Raw genomic sequence first — 20,371 nt, 5'->3', positions numbered from 1 at the left:
AATAAACCTCCTAGAAGAAAATATAGGCAAAACATTATCTGTCATACATCTCAAAAATGTTCTCCTAGAACAGTCTACTCAAGCAATAGAAATAAAAGCAAAAATAAATAAATGGGACCTAATAAAACTTACAAGCTTCTGCACAGCAAAGGAAACCATAAGTAAAACAAAAAGACAACCTACGGAATGGGAGAAAATTTTTGCAAATGAAACCGACAAAGGCTTGATCTCCAGAATACATAAGCAGCTCATACGACTTAATAAGAAAAAAACAAACAACCCAATCCAAAAATAGGCAGAAGACCTAAACAAGCAATTTTCCAAGGAAGACATACAAATGATCAATAGGCACATGAAAAAATGCTCAATATCACTAATCATCAGAGAAATGCAAATCAAAACTACAATGAGGTATCACCTCACACCAGTCAGAATGGCCATCATTCAAAAATCCACAAATGAGAAATGCTGGAGAGGCTGGGGAGAAAAGGGAACCCTCCTACACTGCTGGTGGGAATGTAGTTTGGTGCAGCCACTGTGGAAAACAGTATGGAGATTCCTCAAAAGACTAGGAATAGACTTACCCTATGACCCAGGAATCCCACTCCTGGGCATATATCCAGCAGGAACCCTACTCCAAAATGACACCTGCACCCCAATGTTCATAGCAGCACTGTTTACAATAGCCAAAACATGGAAACAGTCTAAATGTCCATCAACAGATGATTGGATAAAGAAGCTGTGGTATATTTATACAATGGAATACTATTCAGCCATAAAAACCGACAACATAACGCCATTTGCAGCAACATGGATGCTCCTGGAGAATGTCATTCTAAGTGAAGTAAGCCAGAAAGAGAAAGAAAATTACCATATGAGATTGCTTATATGTGGAATCTAAAATAAAAAACAAAAAACAAACAAACAAAACATAAATACAAAACAGAAACAGACTCATAGACATAGACTACAAACTTGTGGCTGCCAAGGGGGTGGGGGATGGGAAGGGATAGACTGGGATTTCAAAATGTAGAATAGATAAACAAGATTATACTGTATAGCACAGGGAAATATATACAAGATCTATGGTATCTCACAGAGAAAAAATGTGACAATGAATATATATATGTTCGTGTATAACTGAAAAATTGTGCTCTACACTGGAATTTGACACAACATTGTAAAATTATTAGAAATAAATAAAAAATGTTAAAAAAAGAGAAATAACAGCTTTCTTCAATGATGAGGAATTAGGCAATGCATTAAAAAGCGCTTAGTGTTGTTTTTTTTTTTTAAAAGATAACACTGTTGATACCCATAAGCACTTGATGTCATAATTATTTTAGGTTAATGGGTAGTGCTAATAGTTTGTGCTATTAAGAGCATTTACAAAGCAATCTGAGCATATACAGGAAAATTAGGCTATTAGGGCCTGAGGTAGCTAGTGAGAAGCAGCTAAATTTAATAACAGTCTTAGTATTTGCATTTGGAATCAGTTTAGTGGTCTTTTTATGAACACATAGTTCAGTCTGAATTTTGAAAATCAGAACATGGCGGTTCATAGGGCAGATCTCTTCTGAGAGGCTGTGTGAAGAAATCATTATTCTTTCCAATTGCTGCCTTTTCAGCCTAGCCAGCAGCAAAGAAGGTCAGCTCCTTTTTTCTCCTAGATTGGGGTGGCAAAGCCATAGCACATGCGATGCCAGTCAGTCAGGCTGTCCCTAAACTTGTAAGTTCGCCATGGTGGTAGTTTCACCTGCATTGTGTGGCCATCACACACAAGTTCTCCTGGTGGACACTTGCTTGGCCATTTTTCACTGCCCATCCTTCTGAAGAGAGCCCATGGGCCCACTGAACCAGAACAAAGGTCACTAGCACAGGTATGACTGAAGATAGGTTGGTTGCTTTCTATTTGTCAAAGACTTTCTGTCTTGTTTGGATATCTGTCTCTCTGTTAAAATATTGGTGGGCGATGTACTGTTTGTGTTTAATCCTACAAACAGAACTGAAAAGCTAAGGAGATATCATCCTTTTGAGAAGAGCCATCAAGATGGCATTATGATTCAGTGTAAGTAGAATGGCCAAGAAACACTGGTACAGGAGATTGTAGAAGGAAGGACAAAGGGAGTTTTATATCCAGTTTTGTCTTAAGGCCTATAAATTACTAGGCAGCTTAATTTAGGATTGGAATAAGCATTTTTTATTTTGAAGCTCTTATACTTTGTGCATACATGGGGTGGGCCATGTATGGTCCACTTAAAAAAAAATAAAACTGTGAACTAGACTATGGATTTGAGAATGAGGAATTTCCTCTGTTCTTTGTTGTTGGGAGGCAGTAATCTTTCATTCATTTAGTAAACGCCTGCAAAGTGCCAAGGACTTTCTCTCCCCTACTCCCCAGATGAACTGGTAAGAAGTAGTGTAGTGGAGGCTGGTCCAACGGAGCGAGGGGGCGTGGCTCTACTAGGAAGGTCTGGAAGGAAGAGGCTGACTCTGAACCAAGGCCAAGAATGGCATCACAGGAGACAGAACACCTCTCTCTGACCTGCTTATTGCCGTTAAGTGTCAGTCTTTGCTTCAGAGATGTGCTGATAGGTGGAAAGTAATTTGTTTTGCTACGTATTATTCCAGATTTTTGTAAGGGATGGTAAAGCTGACTCTGGTGGGAAGCATGTCGTTAGCACATTCCCTTGTGTTAAGATAGTCACTCACCTCTGGGTGTGCCTCCCCACTCCTCTTTTCCTTGAAAAGGGCCAATAATTCCAGACTTCCTGTCTCCTTTAGAGAGACATGAAACTGTCATATGTACTGGACAACAATGAAAGGGTTTGATTGATTGATTGAGTGATTGATTGATTTTAAATGTCTTGGATTTTTACTTCATCAGCTTGGCATGAAGAGAACATGAGGGTGGGACCGCCAAGAAGGGAAGGTGGTTTATAACAGAGCCTTACAGTCACCGCAACAGCAGTTTCTGAGCTGCCGTCGTCAGGATGGGGGAACCATGTTGAGATAAAGACGTATCTGGTCTAGTGCAGTTCAGTGAAGTTAGGGTTTACAACTGTGACTACGGTAGAAACTGCCTCTATTCGGAATTACTCTTGATCGTTATTTCCTTAGTTGACCTCCAGATAAAGTGGCTGGCTGCCATTTATGAGCCTTGGCATGTGAAAAATACGTGTCTGTAAAGACTGGCATTAAACCCAGTGTGGCATGCCAGTGACAACCGCAGACTCACGTCTGTCGTCTCAGGACACTTTGGGGCACACTCACTGTACAGAATGTTGAGTGAAGTGGCTGTCACTGTGCCTATTAGCTTCTCTCTCAAGCCTAAAGAGTTGGATTTATATAAGTAAAATATGCCTGGTATGCAACTGAGCAAATGAGAAACATAATCCCAAGATGTGTCCGTCCACCATATTAGCACAGTTTGGTTGTGGGTTTCTGGATTTTTTTTTTTTTTTAACAATTTGGATAGCAAATTGGATAGCAAGACAGTTTATCGTTAAAGACAACCCAGAATGGTGGTGGTGTGGTGATGGTGCTTTGCTTTGTTTGTTTTTGTTTTTGTAACCTTAAATCCTTGTCTTTAATGAAGCTAAATGAATTATTTTGAAGCTGGACTTATACGTTTAGTTATGCATTTAGTAGCACACAACTTGTCACAACTTAACTCCCCTGCATATTCCTGTTGCTTAGGAAGTCTTCACACCTATAAAGTCTAGTTACTAAAAATTCCAGCATATTTTGATGGATTTTATGGTTCGCAGTGGTAGTTTTCCAATAATAAAGGAAGTATAATTTATTAAAACAAAACCTATAATCAGCTCATTGTAATATTCCATTAACTCCCATTCTGCTCCACTTCCATCAGTGTTATTAATGACCCACAGTGCCCTGGAGGTTAAAATGCAGTTTATATAAAATGTTCAGGGAATATATTTCAATAAGCACACTTCTGTTACTAGATACAGAGATGTTTCATCATTCTTGTACATAAATTTGTCCTTGGAAGTTAATTGGTGGATGTTATGTTACTGTCCATGCAGTAAGTATAGTATATCACTGAGAGATATGCAACAGTAATTTAGCAAGTAACTCCTTGTTTTATTTTAGGTACCTCCCAGAGCACCAACTCTATTTCTAGAAGTTACTTGAAAGCAAAGAAAATAATAGGTAATGATTTATAAAATGTCATGTTACTCATTCAAAATAACTGTGAGTAATTAATAAAATCTTGAGAGATGTTGATTCTTTGAAAGTTTACCTCATTTATAGGATCATGTAATTAAGCCTGTCTGCAGTCACTTCAAAATCCAAATCATAATCCAGAAAATATGTGATAAACACATGTGTTTGGGTTTGATTTTGCTCAGCTGGATATGACCCACAGTCTAGTTATAACCTAAATATTCTCTGACCCCCACATGGTCCAGATTCGGCTTGGAGTCTCATTCAACGAAAACATTAGAAAGCCTTGAAGAGTAACATCTCTTTAATCTGAGTTTTTCTAAAAGACATGGCTTAAGGGTTTTATGCTAGACACCACGTACACATTTTCTCCAAAATTCTATGTAGCCATCCATTCCCCTACCTGCACCTATGGCCACTGCTAGACCTCTCTGTCTTTCTCATCCACATAGTTTTTCACTGGCTGTGTAACGTTCCTCATTTAAAAAAAATTAATGGGGATATAATTCACAAACCATTTTCCTCCTTATTTTTTCATCAGACATAAGTACATCCAGCTCTTCCAAATCTAGAAGCATAAATGCTATACGACTTCCAGGCTCGAAGTATCCATACAGATTTCCTGTTCTACTTCCTAGCTGGACCGTGCCTCTCTAGGATGACTGGAGGACCTGTAGCCCTTCTGCCCCAATTTCTGAATATCTTTTATTTCCTGCATGCCCAGCACTCTCAGAAATAAAGCCCATTGCTTGACTCTGATTGCATTTCTTGTGAGAAATTCTAATATAGAATTTCCAAGTAATAAAATTTCCACCTACTAACAGTAACAGTAGCCACCATTTATGCACTGTACTGGCTAAGCTCTTAGAATGCAGCACCACAGTCAATACTCAGAAAATTATCGCCGTGTTACAGACCAGTAAACTGGGCCCCCAAAAATAAAGTAGTTCACTGCAACTAGTAAATGCTGGGTCTGGGATTTGAACCCAGGTAGTTTGATTTCAGAGTCCTTCCTTTTAGGAGTGACATGAGCTTGTTTACCAATTCTGCCCTGTTCTGTGTGCTTTTAAATGTGGAAAGGAGGGATGCATCTGAGTAGGAAGATTGTGCAAACAGGTAGTTTAGCTAGCTGTTCTCTTGGTCCCATGTTACATATATGTGTGAGGAAAACACAGATCCTGAGTCAGAGCCACAGGTCTGCATAATGCTCGCTCATGATCTCTCCCAGTGCCCTCGGTTCACTTTTGAATTGTTTACATTGCCTTGTATTCTTTTCTCTATTTAGCCTAAAAGAAAGGAGCAACAGTTATGCAAGGGCACCTTGGTTCTCAATACTGTCTACTACCTCTGGAATTCTGTATTTATGAGGCTTCTTAAAACTCATCATGGGTGATTGGCAAGGCTTTCTGTGTGCCCATAGACAGTCTTTTTATGATCAAGAGAATTTGCCATGTCCTTTCAATGTTTTGATCAACAGCAAAAATGAGTGAGGGGCCTAGTTATTTGGAATTAAACTGCATGAGATTGGAGGGGGCCAGTTTGGTTGTCGGCATCAGGCCCTGCAGGATGCCAAAGAAGAATGACTGCGCTAGGTAGGGCTCTGGCTTTAGAGAAAGCTGGCCGGAGGGCCTGATGATTCTGGCTTAGATTACATTACAATGGCATAAACCAATGTACCAGAGTGCAGTGCATCAGCAAGAGAACTTTCTTGACCTTTCATCTTCTTTTTAGCTGTTCCAAGGGCTCAGAAACCTGGTGCATGGTGTCTTTTTGCATGATTGCTAATGAGGAAGGTCTTTGGCATGACATAATGCTCCAAAAATCCCCCAGGGTCAGTGTAGGAACAATTGCTCTGGGGTCCAACTGGACTGTTTGACCTACATTGTGAAGCGCTGACTGCCAAGGGTGTGTGCCTCACTACCATTCCTCTCTGTACACATGCATGTGGTGTGCGTGGTTTAGCTTTCTCTGAGATGGTTTTGGTGTATATTGAAAATGACGCTGGACCTTTGTCCAAAGCTTTGGATTTAAATCCCAGTTCTATCACTTACTTACTTGTTTGAACAAATCCCTCCAACTCTTGGAATCCCTTAGTCTGCCCTTTTGCATTATGAGAATGATTTTAAAAAGATTTACTTCATAGAAATGTTTATGCGGCTAAATTAATTTTTAAAATATGTCAGAACAGAAACACTCTTTTAAGGTATTTAATTACCTCCTTTTTGTGGTCCAAACCAGAATCTCAGTCCAGTAAATTGAGAGTTGATGACAGGTCTTCAAACTACACCTTTATCCCTACTCTGTCCTTCCTACTACCTTGGGATTCTCCATGAAAAATTAAAAATGGAATTTTAGTGTTAACCTTTATTCAAACACATATACATATAGAAACACATGCAAACAATACCTAATTAGGTATTTTGTGGCCAGAATTTTCCCCATTGCCCCTGCTCTGATATCAAAACTTTAAGAAGGTGGAAGCTTTCTTTTTAAGGGAAAGTAAGGTTGGTTTTTTGTTGATTACTGTGCTTTCTTAACTAGACACTAAGAAACTCAGAATTCTAGCCTCTAAGCAGGTCTGGCAACATTATTTTCTCATTTGAATTCCCCAGCTCTTTAGAGGGTATGTTTACATTCTTGTGATCTTACTGTTGCACTCTTACCTAATTCTCGAATAGATTTCTCCACTGATGATGACGTCTAGTGATGGGAAGGCAGGTAGCAAGAAACTCACCCTGACAGCTTCCCTTCTACAGGTACTTCTACAGATCTCCAGAGTGCCTGCATGTCTCAGAGTCCAAAATTCGCAGAAGCATTCCTCAGGATGTTCGTGGCTATGTGCCAGCCACTAGGGTCTTGATTTCCCTACTACCCTACTCTTACCCACATGATTTGTGAGAGCTATAGCCAGTCGTCACTGTAGATGGGGCAGGGAAGTGAATGGAGACTTGGCCACATACTCTTTTAGAAGGTTTATAATGTCATTTCCATATACACACACAAAATTTATTGTTGTTATTAACATGAATCTACCATTAAATTTCCCAAAGTAATGGACTGACCTTACCAATTAACAGGGTCCTACTGTGCAGTTCTCTGATGTCCACCAAGAAAGGTCACATGTATTTGATCTTTAGAAAAAAGTATAGGTAAGATTTCTAAACTGTTAGATATTGAAACACACACAGAACCCAGGGGTAAAGGGTACTACAATAATAAAAACCATGGTCAATCAGCAAAGGTCAAGGAAAGGGGGAAAAAAAAAGAAGAAAACAATATAACAGAAAACATACGATAAAATAGCAGGAATAAGATAAACATATAACACTAAATGTGACTAAGTTAAATTCCTCTATTAAAATCAGTAACTCTTGGATTGATTAAAAAGATAATCTAGCTAAGTGCTGTTTTTAGGAGTCTTTGTATATCAAAATTACACAGAAAGGAAGAAAATACAGGAATAGGTTGGTGAGTTCTAACGAACTAAACAAACATAGGGATGGTAATATTAATTCTAAAAAGTACAGGATTAAATGTAAAAAGAAATATTGAATGAGACATAAAAGAACAGATATATATCAAACAAGAAGATTCAATTAATGAGAAATTTTGTGTACCAGACATTTAGCACTGAATTAAATAAAGCAAAATCTGTTAAAAACACAAGCAAAATAATACAAATAAAAATATAAATAAATTTAAAATTTAAAAACACAAAATTTTACATAATCATAGTGGGAGACTAACAAAATGCTTTCAGAATTTGATCAAGGAGATAAAAGTAGGAACAGAAGATCTGAGTAGCATAGTTATCATTATTAACTTAACCCAGTAAATAGGAAACATACATAGTTTTTTTGAAAAGACCATGGCTCGTTTACAAAAATTGATGAAATGCTAGACCACAAAGAAACTTTTAAACTAACCAGAAAGTAGATGCACTGGACACATATAACAGTTAATGGAGCATTGAGAGTTAACGCAAGATGGCTCCTGCCCCCACCTTCATCCAAGCACTTGGAAACTAAAACATGATCCTTTCAAATAATTGTTAGATCAAACAGGAAATCACTACTGCAACCAGAGACCATTTTAAAATTCACAATGAGAATACAATGCATTGAAGTGTGGGATTGGACTAAAAATACAGTTAGATGCAAAGTTAAACCTTTCATTTAAAGGACTGAAAAGAAATAAAATAAGCTTATAATTTAAGAAGCTAATAAATGAAAAAATAAAACAACAAAGTAGGGGGAAGGAAATTATGAAGTTAAATTATGAATTAAGTTAAATTGGGAAATTTTTCTAATAAGAAAAAAATTAGATTGGCAGTAAGACCAAAGTGCAGAGTTAACGGGAAAGGCTGCTGGAATGAGGCTGGAAAGCTGAGTTAATGGGACAGAAGACAATCTTCCTGTCCTCATTGTCACTGAGGTTTGATTGAGGTGAAAAGCGTGTGCAAAAAATAACTAGACAATAGGACTGTTTTCAGTGTGCCCATTTGTGAGTTATAGATGGTAAACCATCTACAGCAAAGAGTAGCATTAGGCTCTGAGTCTCTGGCTCCAAATTATCAAGGGCCTCTGGTCAGGTTACTTAGCCTCTCTGACTTGCTACTTAATCTGGGAGTCACAGTACTTCCCTCATAGTATTGCTGTGAGAATTAAATCAAAGTATACCAGGCCCCCTGTATCCAGCAATGTGGAACCACAGATATACAGATACACAGGGCCAACTGTAAGGGACTTGAGTGTCCTCCGATTTTGGTGTAGGGGGTTAGTGCTGGAACCAATCCCTGCAGATACCAAGGGATGACTTCGTGCATGTGGTAAGGGCTGCCAAAAAGAGTCATTGTGGCATCTCTTCCAGTCTCTTCTGGATGCTGGTTAGATGATCAGGTACCATCAGTATCTTAGTGCATTTTTCACAGGAGTAGGACAGAAAATAGTGTTTAGAGTACCCAAGTTCTACCTACCTGGGTGAAAAGATTGGGCATTTCATCTGTGACTGTTCGTGAAATATACCCATGGAGATTGGGTGACAGGTCTCCATTAAAAGAAAAAAATCTGTAAAGCATGGCACTCCCAAAGCAGTAGTAGTTCCTGAATTCTGGCCAGGGGGAAAGGAATGGCCAGTTTTGCCTTTCTGTCATCGGATGGCTTCCCTGGGTCTGCTCCTGACCAGTAAGCACTTTTACTTCTCATCAGTAAGAGTGAAACATCATTCTTGGACCTCTGTAGTGTCAGCACTAGGCTCCTCAGGCATGATGATGAATTCTGAGACCTTGGAAAAGAGACGTGGTAAACAATAAAGGAGTCAGATAGTAAACCCATAAAAAAATTGAAAAGGAACTTAAAGCTTGTTGAGGACTTGTGGTTTGAGGGATAGTTAGGATGTGTCCGGGAGTAGTTAAAAACCTGCAGGTGCTACACATTGAACCACGTTAGTCAGAATATTTGTTCAGTAGGGGGAAGAATCGGTGAGAGTAGTTAAATGATGTTTGTGGTCCAAACAAGAGCTGATTGACAGCTCTACTTGCTCCATCCCCAAGATGCCATCAACTATAAGGTACACCATCAAATTTATGACAGGTAAGGAGGTAGAGGGAAGGACACGATATTAAATGTATATTTTGGTTCCAAAAATGTTAGAATATGAAGGAAAAAAACGGTGTCAACACAAACATGCATCTCAGAATTAAGGAAATGCAGAATTTCACTCAATTGGTGATTTGGTGGTTTTTTGCTGGTAGAAGATAGGACTAATTTTATAAAAGCAATTTTTTAAATGTTTACTAGTACATGGGGCAGAACTAGTGAAAATTAAAGGCAAATAAAAGTTTTCTCAGGTCCGTAGGTTTTCTTTCATTCTCTTGTCAAGACAGAAAAAGTCACAGACAAACAGGGAGGTAGTATCCATGGTGAGCCGAGCATCTCGTAGGGTCAGAAAATAATGAAGAGCTCAAAAATGAAAACCCCAAAAACCAAAATATTGATAGGAGAATGTCAAAGGAGCAGAGGAACCAACTGAAAGGGCTCCCATCAGCCGAAGGGAGAACAATCTGAGCAACAAAATGACTAAAATTGTGCTGAATTACAACTGAAAGTGTAAAATATCTGTGAGGCCATACTGATGTAAATAAATGAAAAAATTGTTAAATGGAGCGAAGGGATCAATCTTTTGTGCAGAAGACTTCAAAGTAATTTCTATAGATCCTTCATTTTCAGGCTTTACCTTCCAAAGTGTGCAGTATGGACGAGGGTGAGGAGACCCTTCCTGTGAGAAACCTGACAAATACCCTTTCAGGGGATTGGGGCCAGCATCAACAGTATTCCATTATGGTGATAGCATATATGCTTGATGTGATGTGATTCACATGGCACTTATTCTTGGTGGTCTGCCTCCAAATAACCCATTACCTCAGTCGTATCATGAGAAAAATATCCCACAAATCCCTGTGGGACACACTACAAAATACCTGACAGTCCTCCTGATAATTGTCAAGATAATCAAAACCAGGGAAAGTCTGAGACACTGTCACAGCCAAGAGGAACCTAAGGAGACCTGATGACTAAACATAATGTGGTGTCTTGGATGGGATCCTGGAACAGAAAACAGACATTAGGGAAAAACTAAGGAAATCTAAATGCTCTATGACCTTTAGTTAATAATAATGTATCGATATTGACTTATCAATTGTTACTTACCTGTCATACTAAATGTAAGATTTTATAGTGGGGAAACGGTGCAGAATGGGTAGAAACTCTATTATCTTCTCAGTTTTTCTATAAATCTACAACTGTTCTAAAAAATAAAGTCTACTAAAATTCTTCTAATGCCCAGACAGAAAAAAAAAATCATGGACAAGAGGCCAGATTAGGGGCTTTAAAGGAAAGCTGTAAAGCATTTTGTTGAGACCTTTAAAAATTCCACACAGAGCATGGCTTAAGTAGAACATATGTAACTGTTTAGCTGAAAAAAAATGGAACTGGCAGCTTAGCCCAGAATGTGACACTTCTAAATACATTCAAATGGACTCATTATTATTTATCACCAAGGGAGTATTTTGTTTTTCCAAGATGGCAAAGTTTTACCATTATGCCTATTTTAAAGTGAATGCCGTGCCTATAGCCATCGTAACTCAACTGGCTAACCTAACTCAACAGTTCAATCACAAAACCAGCCATCAGCTGTCAAAATGGTAAAACAGTTATGCATGTTTTCAAAGCCAGAAATGCAATCATGTGGTGAGACTTCAGAGTTTTAGTGTTGTCCAAAGTCCTGACTCTCAGGATTCATTTCCTTACTCGGTGTTCTCACATGGAAAACTTCTTTGGGGAATTATAGGGTAATATTTTCAAGACTTGGAACAGTGAGCTTGTCTACAGTTACCTTTCTAAAAAACAACAACAACAAAAAAATCCCTTTAAAAGCATTTTTTAAAAAAGAATTAAGCCAGGGTAGCCAGAGAGAAACAACCTTGGGGTTTCTGCACTGAGTCAAGTTGTACAAATTGCAGAATATTCTCTTCTATCCAGGACATCATTTTACTCCCACACACCAGTTCCTACATCCATAGATTCCAGTGTGCTGGACCCCCAGAGAGCTAGAGGAATTACAAAAGGAAAAAGGAGGGCACTGACCACAGGAACAAGAAAGCCCGAGATGACATCTTCTCCAGTCCTCCCCCGTGTTGAGGGCACAGAGGGGCCACGTCAGCCACTCTCCCTGGAGCCAGACCAGCATCAGAGTCCCCCACGGCCAGGGCTCACATGCCACCAGGAACCCCTAACCAGCCTGCACACAGGAAGACAATGTCAGCCCTTTCAGGGAAACCAGAAGGCTGGAGACCAGCTTGGCCATGGGGTTGGGGGTGGGAGGATGCCTGCCAGTTATTTAGCCCTGGGAGGCAGAGGACTGGCTTTGTTTGCTCAACCCAGCATTGGGGCACACCGTCTGACAGCAGGGCTGGCTAGACTGGATGTGAACTTGAGACTGTCCCAGGAAGCTCAGGGTGAGTGGCCCTTGTTGCTGCAGGAGCCAGGCTCTCGTGTGCTCCTCCCTGGTGGCACTCTCCAGAGAGGATCCTGGGGACACCCTGGGCACAGCACCACGGCCACCCTTCCTCAGTGGTCCCCAAGGGTCGTAGCACCAGGTCTGTCCTGGTGACAGGACAGCACCCAAGCTCCAGGCTCTGCAGCAAGCTGTCCACCCTTCTCAGCTGCTGCCCCTGCCCCAAGATGGGCGGCCCTGGGGCTCAAGAATCTGTCTCTCCTTTCTCCCCCTCCCTCCTTGTGGAATCAGAAGAGCCAGGAGCTCAGACAATACTTGTCACCTGCCTCCTCCCCCACCACCTCCAGGCTTCTCTCCTCTTTACCTGCACCCTAAGGATGCCTGAAACCAGCTGGGAAACCCCTACAGGGACACAGCCATTTCTTCAGACACATGGTTAGCTCAGCGTGAAGCAGGCAGGGAGACAATCTTATCACATGCCTCTGACCGCTCCTTGCGCGAGTCAGAGAAGGTGCAGTGAGGAAGTATAATGTCACATGCAACACTTACAGGAAACTGGCCACAAGACATCAGGGGAACTTGAGAACTTGGTCGTTTTCAGCGGATTAAAACAACACAGGTTAGTGCTTCCCCCCCCCCCCTTAAAATTCTTTCATAGCCACTTTAAAATACCTGATAGATGCCCTTTCCTTAAACTGGCTTTAACTCTTTTTGTAATGTGAAGAAACATCTCTGGCTTTGACTGTAAAAGCCAGGGTGTAGCTGGGAGCCACACGCTGTTAGAGGAACAAACATCGAGCCATTATTATGAAAATGAAATTCTCAGAAGCTCTTGCTTCCCTGTTCAGAACTTCTGTACCTTAAAATACAAACCTTCAGATGGTAATTAAATTACCTATTTCATGGAATTCAGCTAAGCCTCTCTTTGTGTTTACCTATTAGAATAAATCCTAAATGGGACCTTGCAGCTTGTGTTTGCCAGATGCAGGGTGTTCAGAGGGTGGTAGGAAACACAGCAATATTGTGTGGACAAACGCACAGAAGTTTGTTATTTTTATGCACTTTTTCTCTGGCAAAACCAATCTTTTGGCTTGTATTTCCTGTTACAGTAAGTTCTCATATCTTTATAAATTCTCAAGTTCCCTTTTCTTTTCTTTCTTTTTTTTTTTTCTGCCCTCTTCCTTCCTTCCTTCCTTCTTCTTTTTAAAAAATTTCTCTTCTTTTACGAACATGGGGAATGGGAGTAGAGGGGTGTGAGCACTTTGAATGTGAGCTGAGGAAGTCCCCTGCCTGCCCCTCTCCCAGGGTTGAAGAAGCCAGCACAGCCTGGGGCTGTCATGTGCAGGGCAGAAAGAAGCCATGAGGTCTGATTGTCACTAGAGCTTTGTGTCTGTAGCCTGTGCTTCCTCTAGAAAGGAAGACTTGCAGAGTCTAGAGAAGAGCCTAGAGAGTCTCGAGAGATGATTAAAGCGTTTGGAAGTTAGAGCCTGAAACAGCTAGAGGGCTCAGGATGATTCATCTTGTGGCCCGCGAGGGACAGTTTGAGAAAGAACTTCATTAAAAGGCTCTTACACAAAGACCTGCCACCTTCAGACCTAAATGAAAAAGGAAAATGTCTCAAATCTGAGTTAGAGGAAGGAAGTTACTACTTCCTTGGACTGTTACTAAGTACTAGAACAGGCTAGCCGGAGAGGTTGCTGAGTCTTTTTTCTGGACGATTTGAAAACAAACTAGACTCCTTCTGTGGCTGTGCTTTCATGTGAACAGAGGCAGGGAGAGAGAGGCAGAGAGGAGCCCGGGTCTGGGAGTTTCTTGTTTCCTGTCTTCTTGGTTCCAGCCCAGAGTGTTCTATAAAGTGTCTGTGCTGAAAAACAGAACGACAGGAGGGGGTGAGGGATTAGTGGACCCACGTGTTGTTTATATCCCAGGAATGCAAAGTAACCAAAACTATGAGGCAAAAGAAGGGTCATTGTTGATGATGTGCTCAGATCACCACATTTTTTTCATTTTTAAATACCACGTTGTGCAAGAAGATGGCAACGAAGCTGTCTCAACCCAAGTGGTTTCAGAAACCCAGCACTAGCTCTGACAGAGGCAGCCCATGTTTCCACCGGGGGTGGTGGGTAAAGGGGAGATTCGACTTTATTGGTATTTGGAGCCCTTTGTACAAATAAGTGCCTGGAGGAGACACGCAGAGGGGAACTGTGGTGGGCAGGTCTCTGGCACGTGGCCCCAGGAGTGCCCCTGAGCTCCAGACAGAGGCTTACAAGCGTAGCGGTGGCTGGACATCCCTAGAAGGATCTCTTCTTTCAGTTTTGTTTTGATTTTTTAATTGGTCATAAAGGTTTGTTGTTCAGGGATTTTTGTGTTCTGCTCACAGTAGAAAAGGGCTTTCCAGATGGATCTGACGTTTTTTTGAGAATTGCATCCTTCCCCAAGCTGTTTCCCTTTCTTCTGGAGACATCTGTTCCCTCCCCAGCCATTTCTCCAGCTTCCCCGCTTCGCTGTGTTCCTTTGTGTTTGAGGTACAAGAAGAGGATTATAAAGTGCTATTATTATGCAGTGCCTCTGATCCCCAAACCTGGAAGTCGTTCTGAAAAGAAGGAGGACTGCGAATGGCATAAGGTGGTGGATCATGTCAGATGGTGGAGAGCACCTGGAGTATTAATCCCTTGTGTGCTTCTTAGACAGGAAGTCCGGCCAGTTCAGTGTGAAGGTCAAAAGTAGAATGAGATGAGTGGTCACCTTTTATCTGGAGAGAAAGTGCTGAATTTTGTGGGGAGGGACTACATGGGCATGTTACTGAATTCTCCGAATGAGAAGAGGAAGGGCGCTGACTTCACAAATCCCTCTCCTCTTGGACCCTGACATACAGGCAAGCCTCAGAGTCCCGGATAATAAGGAGTAACACTTCAGAATCAGCATCCACTGATGTTTGGGTGGTCTGGGTTTCAGAGGGATGAAATGGTGAGAGAGACAATATATACATGCTAGTAGAGAAAAAGAAAATAAAAAATAAAACTCTGATGAGTGCAGCCTTTACAATCGAATTCACCCTTGGTCATCTTTTTAAGTTGGCATCAGCAAGTCTGTAGGTGAGCTCCCTGGGCTTCCTGGGGAGAAATTCTGGGGCGTGTGTAAGATATTATTGCCATTGCCACCATACTGGGAGCCATAGGTTTGTTTTTTTAACCTGTGGTGAAATACATATAAAATTTACCATCTTTAACTCTTAAGTGTGTAGTTTAGTAGTATTAAATATATTCACACTGTTGTACAACTAATCTCCAGAACTTTTTCATCTTGCAAAATGGAAACTCTATAGCTGTGAAACAACAGCTCCCCATTTCCCCTCCCCCCAGCCCCTGGCAACCACATTCTACTTTCTGTTTCTGTGAGTTTGACTATTCTCAGTACCTCATCTAAGTGGAATCCTTCAGTATTTGAATTCTTGTGACTGCTTTATTCCACTTAGCATAGTGTCCTCAAGGTTCACCCATGGTGTAGCATGTGTTAAAAATTTCCTTCCTTTTGAGGGCAGAATAATAGTCCATTATATGTATATACCACATTTTCTTGATCCATTCATCTATGATGGCACTGGGGTTTCTTCCACCTTTGGCTGTTGTCAGTAATGCTGCTATGAACATGGTGTACAAATATCTCTTTGAGACCCTGCTTTCCCTTCTTTTGTATACATACCCAAAAGTGGCATTGGTGGATCATATGGTAATTCTATTTTTAATTTTTTGAGGAATTGCCATACTGTTTTCCATAGGAGCTGCATCATTTTACATTCCCATCAACAGTGCCCAAGAGTTCCAGTTGCTCCACAGCCTAGCTAATACTTGCTATTTTTTGTTTTTTATTTTTCATAGCAGTCATCCTAACAGGTGTAAGGTGATATCCCATAGTTTTGATTTGCATTTTTCTAACAATTAGTGATATTGAGCATCTTTTTACAATGCCTGTTGGTTCTTATATATTTTCTTTGGAGAAATGTCAGTTCAAGTCCCTTGCCCATTTTTAAAGGAGGTTATTTGGTTTTTAGTTGCTAAGTTATAGGAATTTTCTACTTATTTTATATATTTAGGGAACCATAGATTTTTTTTTCTTATTCATTTATTTTTTTATTGAGGTATAGTTGATTTTATAATATTTTGTGAGTTTCTGATGTACAGCAAAGTAATTCAGTTACACATATATGGAATATTCTTTTTCAAATTTTTTTCCTTTATGGTTTGTTACAGAATATTGAGTATCATTCCCTGCTATACAGTAGGACTTTGTTTGTCTAGTTTATATATGGTAGTTTGATTCTGTTAATCCCAAACTCCTAATTTATCCCTCCCCTGCACTTTCCCTTTGGTAATCATAAGTTTATTTTCTATGTCTGTGAGTCTGTTTCTATTTTGTAAGTAAGTTCCTTTGTGTCATATTTTAGATTCCACATACAAGTGATATCACATGGTATTTGCCTTTCTCTGTCTGACTTCACTTGGTATAATAAGTCTAGGTCTATTCATGTTGCTGCAAATGGCAATATTTCATTCTTTTTTATGGCCGAGTAGTATTCCATTGTGTATATATACCACAGCTTCTTTATCCAGTCATCTGTTAATGGAAATTTAGATTGTTTCCATGTCTTGACAATTGTAGATAGTGCTGCTGTGAACACTGGGATGCATGTATCTTTTCAAATTAGTTTTCCCCAGAAATGTGCCTAGGACTGGGATTGCTGGATCATATGATAAGTTTATTTTTAGTTTTTTAAGGAACCTCCATACTGTTTTCCATAGTGGCTGCACCAAATTACATTCCCACCAACAGTGTAGGTGTTTTTTTTTTTCTTTCTTTCTTTATGTTTTTAAGAGAGCCATAGATTTCTTAAGTATTGCATGTGTAGGTTCTCATGTTCACAACATCTACTAGGAGCCAGCTGCCTCCTGTGATCTATACCCTTGGGAAAGAGCATGTGTTTCAATAATATGGTTTTTTTTTCTTCCCAACAATATTTTTGTCTTGACTCTGAAGTGCTACACAAAATCTCAGTTATTTTCAGTTTATAAGTGGTTTGGTGTTTGAGAACTGACATAGTTGAAGGGAAGGAAAAGAAAGAGAAGAGCTTGGGGTAAGCTTTTTATGCCTTCCATAATTTACACTTTTTTGGGGTAAACTTCAGGAAAAAGCCTCATCCTCAATTCTATTGACTAAAACTAGACTCCATGCAGGAATAAACATACTTTCTGAGCATCATCCAGTAATTATGTCTTCTTCTCCCCTCTGCCCCAAACCCACAGGCTTGAAGGTACCTCAGATTACAAGATCATTATCATTTTCCTTCATGCATACCTCAGATAGAATGTTCTATTTTGCTTCTGGGGAATAAGGACCCAAAGAGGACTTGGGCTGTTATTCCAGGAAAAGGAGCAAGAACAGTGGGACTCTTCTGGGGCATTGCCACAGTGTTTGTTTAGATTCAGATTTTCAGGAAGGAACTAGTAGGGAAGTTGTGGTTGGCAGGCGGGCACATGCTGTGAGGGGCTTCTGTGTGGAGGTGCTGACTTCTAAATGAACTATCACTATGATCAGGAAAGGGATTGCTTGTGCGCCTGACTGATTCTTCACTCCACCATTTCAATTTCCCTCCATTTCTTCGTCAGTTAGAAAGTAATGGCTGCACCAAACAACATTCCCACCAACAGTGTAGGAGTGTTCCCTTTTCTCCACACGCTCTCCAGCATCTATCATTTGTGAATGTTTGAATGATGTCAATTCTGACTGGTTTGAGGTGATACCTCATTATAGCTTTGATTTGCATTTTTTGATAATTAGCAATATTGAGCATTTTTTTCATGTGCCTATTGACCGTTTGTATGTCTTCATTGGAGAATTGCTTGTTTAGGTCTTCTGCCTATTTTTGGATTGGGTTGTTTGGGATTTTTGGTGGTGGTGTTCTTAAATTGTATGAGCTGTTTATATATTCTGGAAATTAAGCCTTGTCAGTTACATCATTTGCAAATACTTTCTCCCATTCCATAGGTTGTCATTTTATTTTGCTTATGGTTTCCTTTACTGTGCAAAAGCTGGTAAGTTTCATTAGGTCCTATTTGTTTATTTTTGCTTTTATTTCTAAAGCTTGGATAGACTGCCCTAGGAGAACATTGCTAAGATTTATGTCAGAAAATGTTTTGCCTATTTTTCTTCTAGGAGGTATATAGTGTTTTGTCTTATATTAATTCTTTAAGCCATTTTGAGTTTATTTTTGTGTATGGTGTGAGGGAGTATTCTAACTCATTGATTTACATGCATCTGTCCAGCTTTCCCAACACCACTTGCTGAAGAGACCATCTTTTCCCCATTGTATATTCTTACCTCCTTTGTTGAAGATTAATTGACTATAAGTCTGTGGGTTTATTTCTGGGCTCTCTGTTCTATTCCATTGATCCGTATGTCTGTTTTTGTGCCAATACCACACTGTTTTCATTACTGTAGCTTTGCAGGATTGTCTGAAGTCTGGGAGGGTTATTCCTCCAGCTTCATCCTTTTTCTTCAGTATTGCTTGGGCAATTCTGGGTCTTTTATGATTCCATATAAATTTTAGGATTGTTTGTTCTAGTTCTATGAAAAATGTTCTGGGTAATTTAATAGAGATCACACTAAATCTGTAGATTGCTCTGGATAGTACAGCCATTTTAACAATATTAATTCTTCTAATCCAAGAGCATGGGGTGTCTTTCCATCTCTTTAAGTCATCTTTAATTTCTTTAATCAATGTTTTATAGTTTCCTGTGAATAAGTCAGATTTGGTCAGGTTTATTCCTAAGTATGTTATTGTTCCTAATATGTTATTGTTTTGGATGTGATTTTAAAAGAGATTGTTTCTTTATTTTCTTTTTCTGATATTTTGTTAGTGTAAAAAAATGCAACTGATTTCTATATGTTAACCTTGTATCCTGCTACCTTGCTGAATTCTTTTATCAGCTCTAGTAGTTTTTGTGTGGTGCCTTTAGGGTTTTCTATATATAGTATCATGCCATCTGCATATAGTGACAATTTTACCTCTTCTCTTCCAATTTGGATCCCTTTTATTTCTGTTTCTTGCCTGATTACTATGGCTAGGACTTCTAACACTATGTTGAACAGAAGTGGTGAGAGTGGGCATCCTTGTCTTGTTCCAGATTTTAATGAGAAGGCTTTCAACTTTTCACCATTGAGTATTATGCTCATAAATGGTTTTTATTATGTTGAGATATGTTCTCTCTATACCCACTTTTGGTAAGAGTTTTTAGCATAAATGAGTGTTGAATATTATCAAATACTTTTTTTTGCATCTATTGAGATGATCATGTAATTTTTGTCCTTTCTTTTGTTGATGTGGTGTATCATATTGATTGATTTGCGTTTGTTGAACCATCCTTGTGCCCCTGGGATGAATCCAACTTGATCATAGTGTATGATCTTTTTTATGTGTTGTTGGATTCTGTTTGCTAATATTTTGTTGAGGATTTTTACATCTATGTTCATCAGTGATACTGGCTTGTAATTTTCTTTTTTGGTAGTGTCTTTGTCTGGTTTTGGTATCAGGGTGATGGTGGCTTCCCAGTATGAGTTTGGGAGTATTCCCTTCTCTTCAACCTTTTGGAAGAGTTTGAGAAGGATCAGTATGAGTTCTTCTTTGTATGTTTGGTAGAATTCCATAGTGAAGCCATCTGATCGTGGACTTTTGATTGCAAGGAGGTTTTTTTATTGTTGATTCTATTTCATTTCTAGTGATCATTCTGTTCAAGTGATCTATTTCTTCTCTATTCAGTTTTGGTGGACTATATGTTTCTAGAAACTTGTCCATTTCTTCCAGGTTGTCCAATTTGTTGCCATATAATTGTTCATAGTATTCTCTTATAGTTTTTTGTATTTCTGTGGTGTTGGTTGTAATTTCTCCATTTTCCTTTTTGATTTTGTTTATTTGTGTTGTCTCTCTTTTCTTCTTGGTGGGCCTAGCCGAGGTTTGTTGATTTTGTTTACTCTTTCAAAAAACCAGGTATTGGTTTGATTGCTTTTTTTCTGTTGTGTTTTTAGTCTCTATTTTATTCATTTCCTCTCTGATCTTCATTATTTCTTTCCTTCTCTTGACTTTGGTTTTGTTTATTCTTCTTTTTCTAATTAT

General features: G+C 39.5%; 1 protein-coding gene across 2 annotated transcripts in view; it reads left to right on the top strand.

Moving 5' to 3' along the window:
- Positions 1-20,371, top strand: part of WIPF1 (WAS/WASL interacting protein family member 1) — a 117,183-nt gene that overhangs the window by 29,234 nt on the left and 67,578 nt on the right. Inside the window, exon 1 of one of the 2 annotated variants that reach the window (XM_031451686.2) lies at positions 12,353-12,823. The exons of the other annotated variant lie outside the window; for it this stretch is intronic. The gene's annotated coding sequence lies outside the window, so the exon portion shown is untranslated. Of the gene's footprint in view, positions 1-12,352; positions 12,824-20,371 lie in introns of those variants that run through there. 2 annotated transcript variants of the gene reach the window in all.

This window comes from Camelus dromedarius, chromosome 4 (assembly GCF_036321535.1).
Source record: "Camelus dromedarius isolate mCamDro1 chromosome 4, mCamDro1.pat, whole genome shotgun sequence".
NCBI classification, from domain to species: Eukaryota; Metazoa; Chordata; class Mammalia; order Artiodactyla; family Camelidae; genus Camelus; species Camelus dromedarius.
The sequence above is the reverse complement of the archived record's forward strand: the minus strand, read 5'-3'. Positions and strand labels throughout refer to the sequence as shown.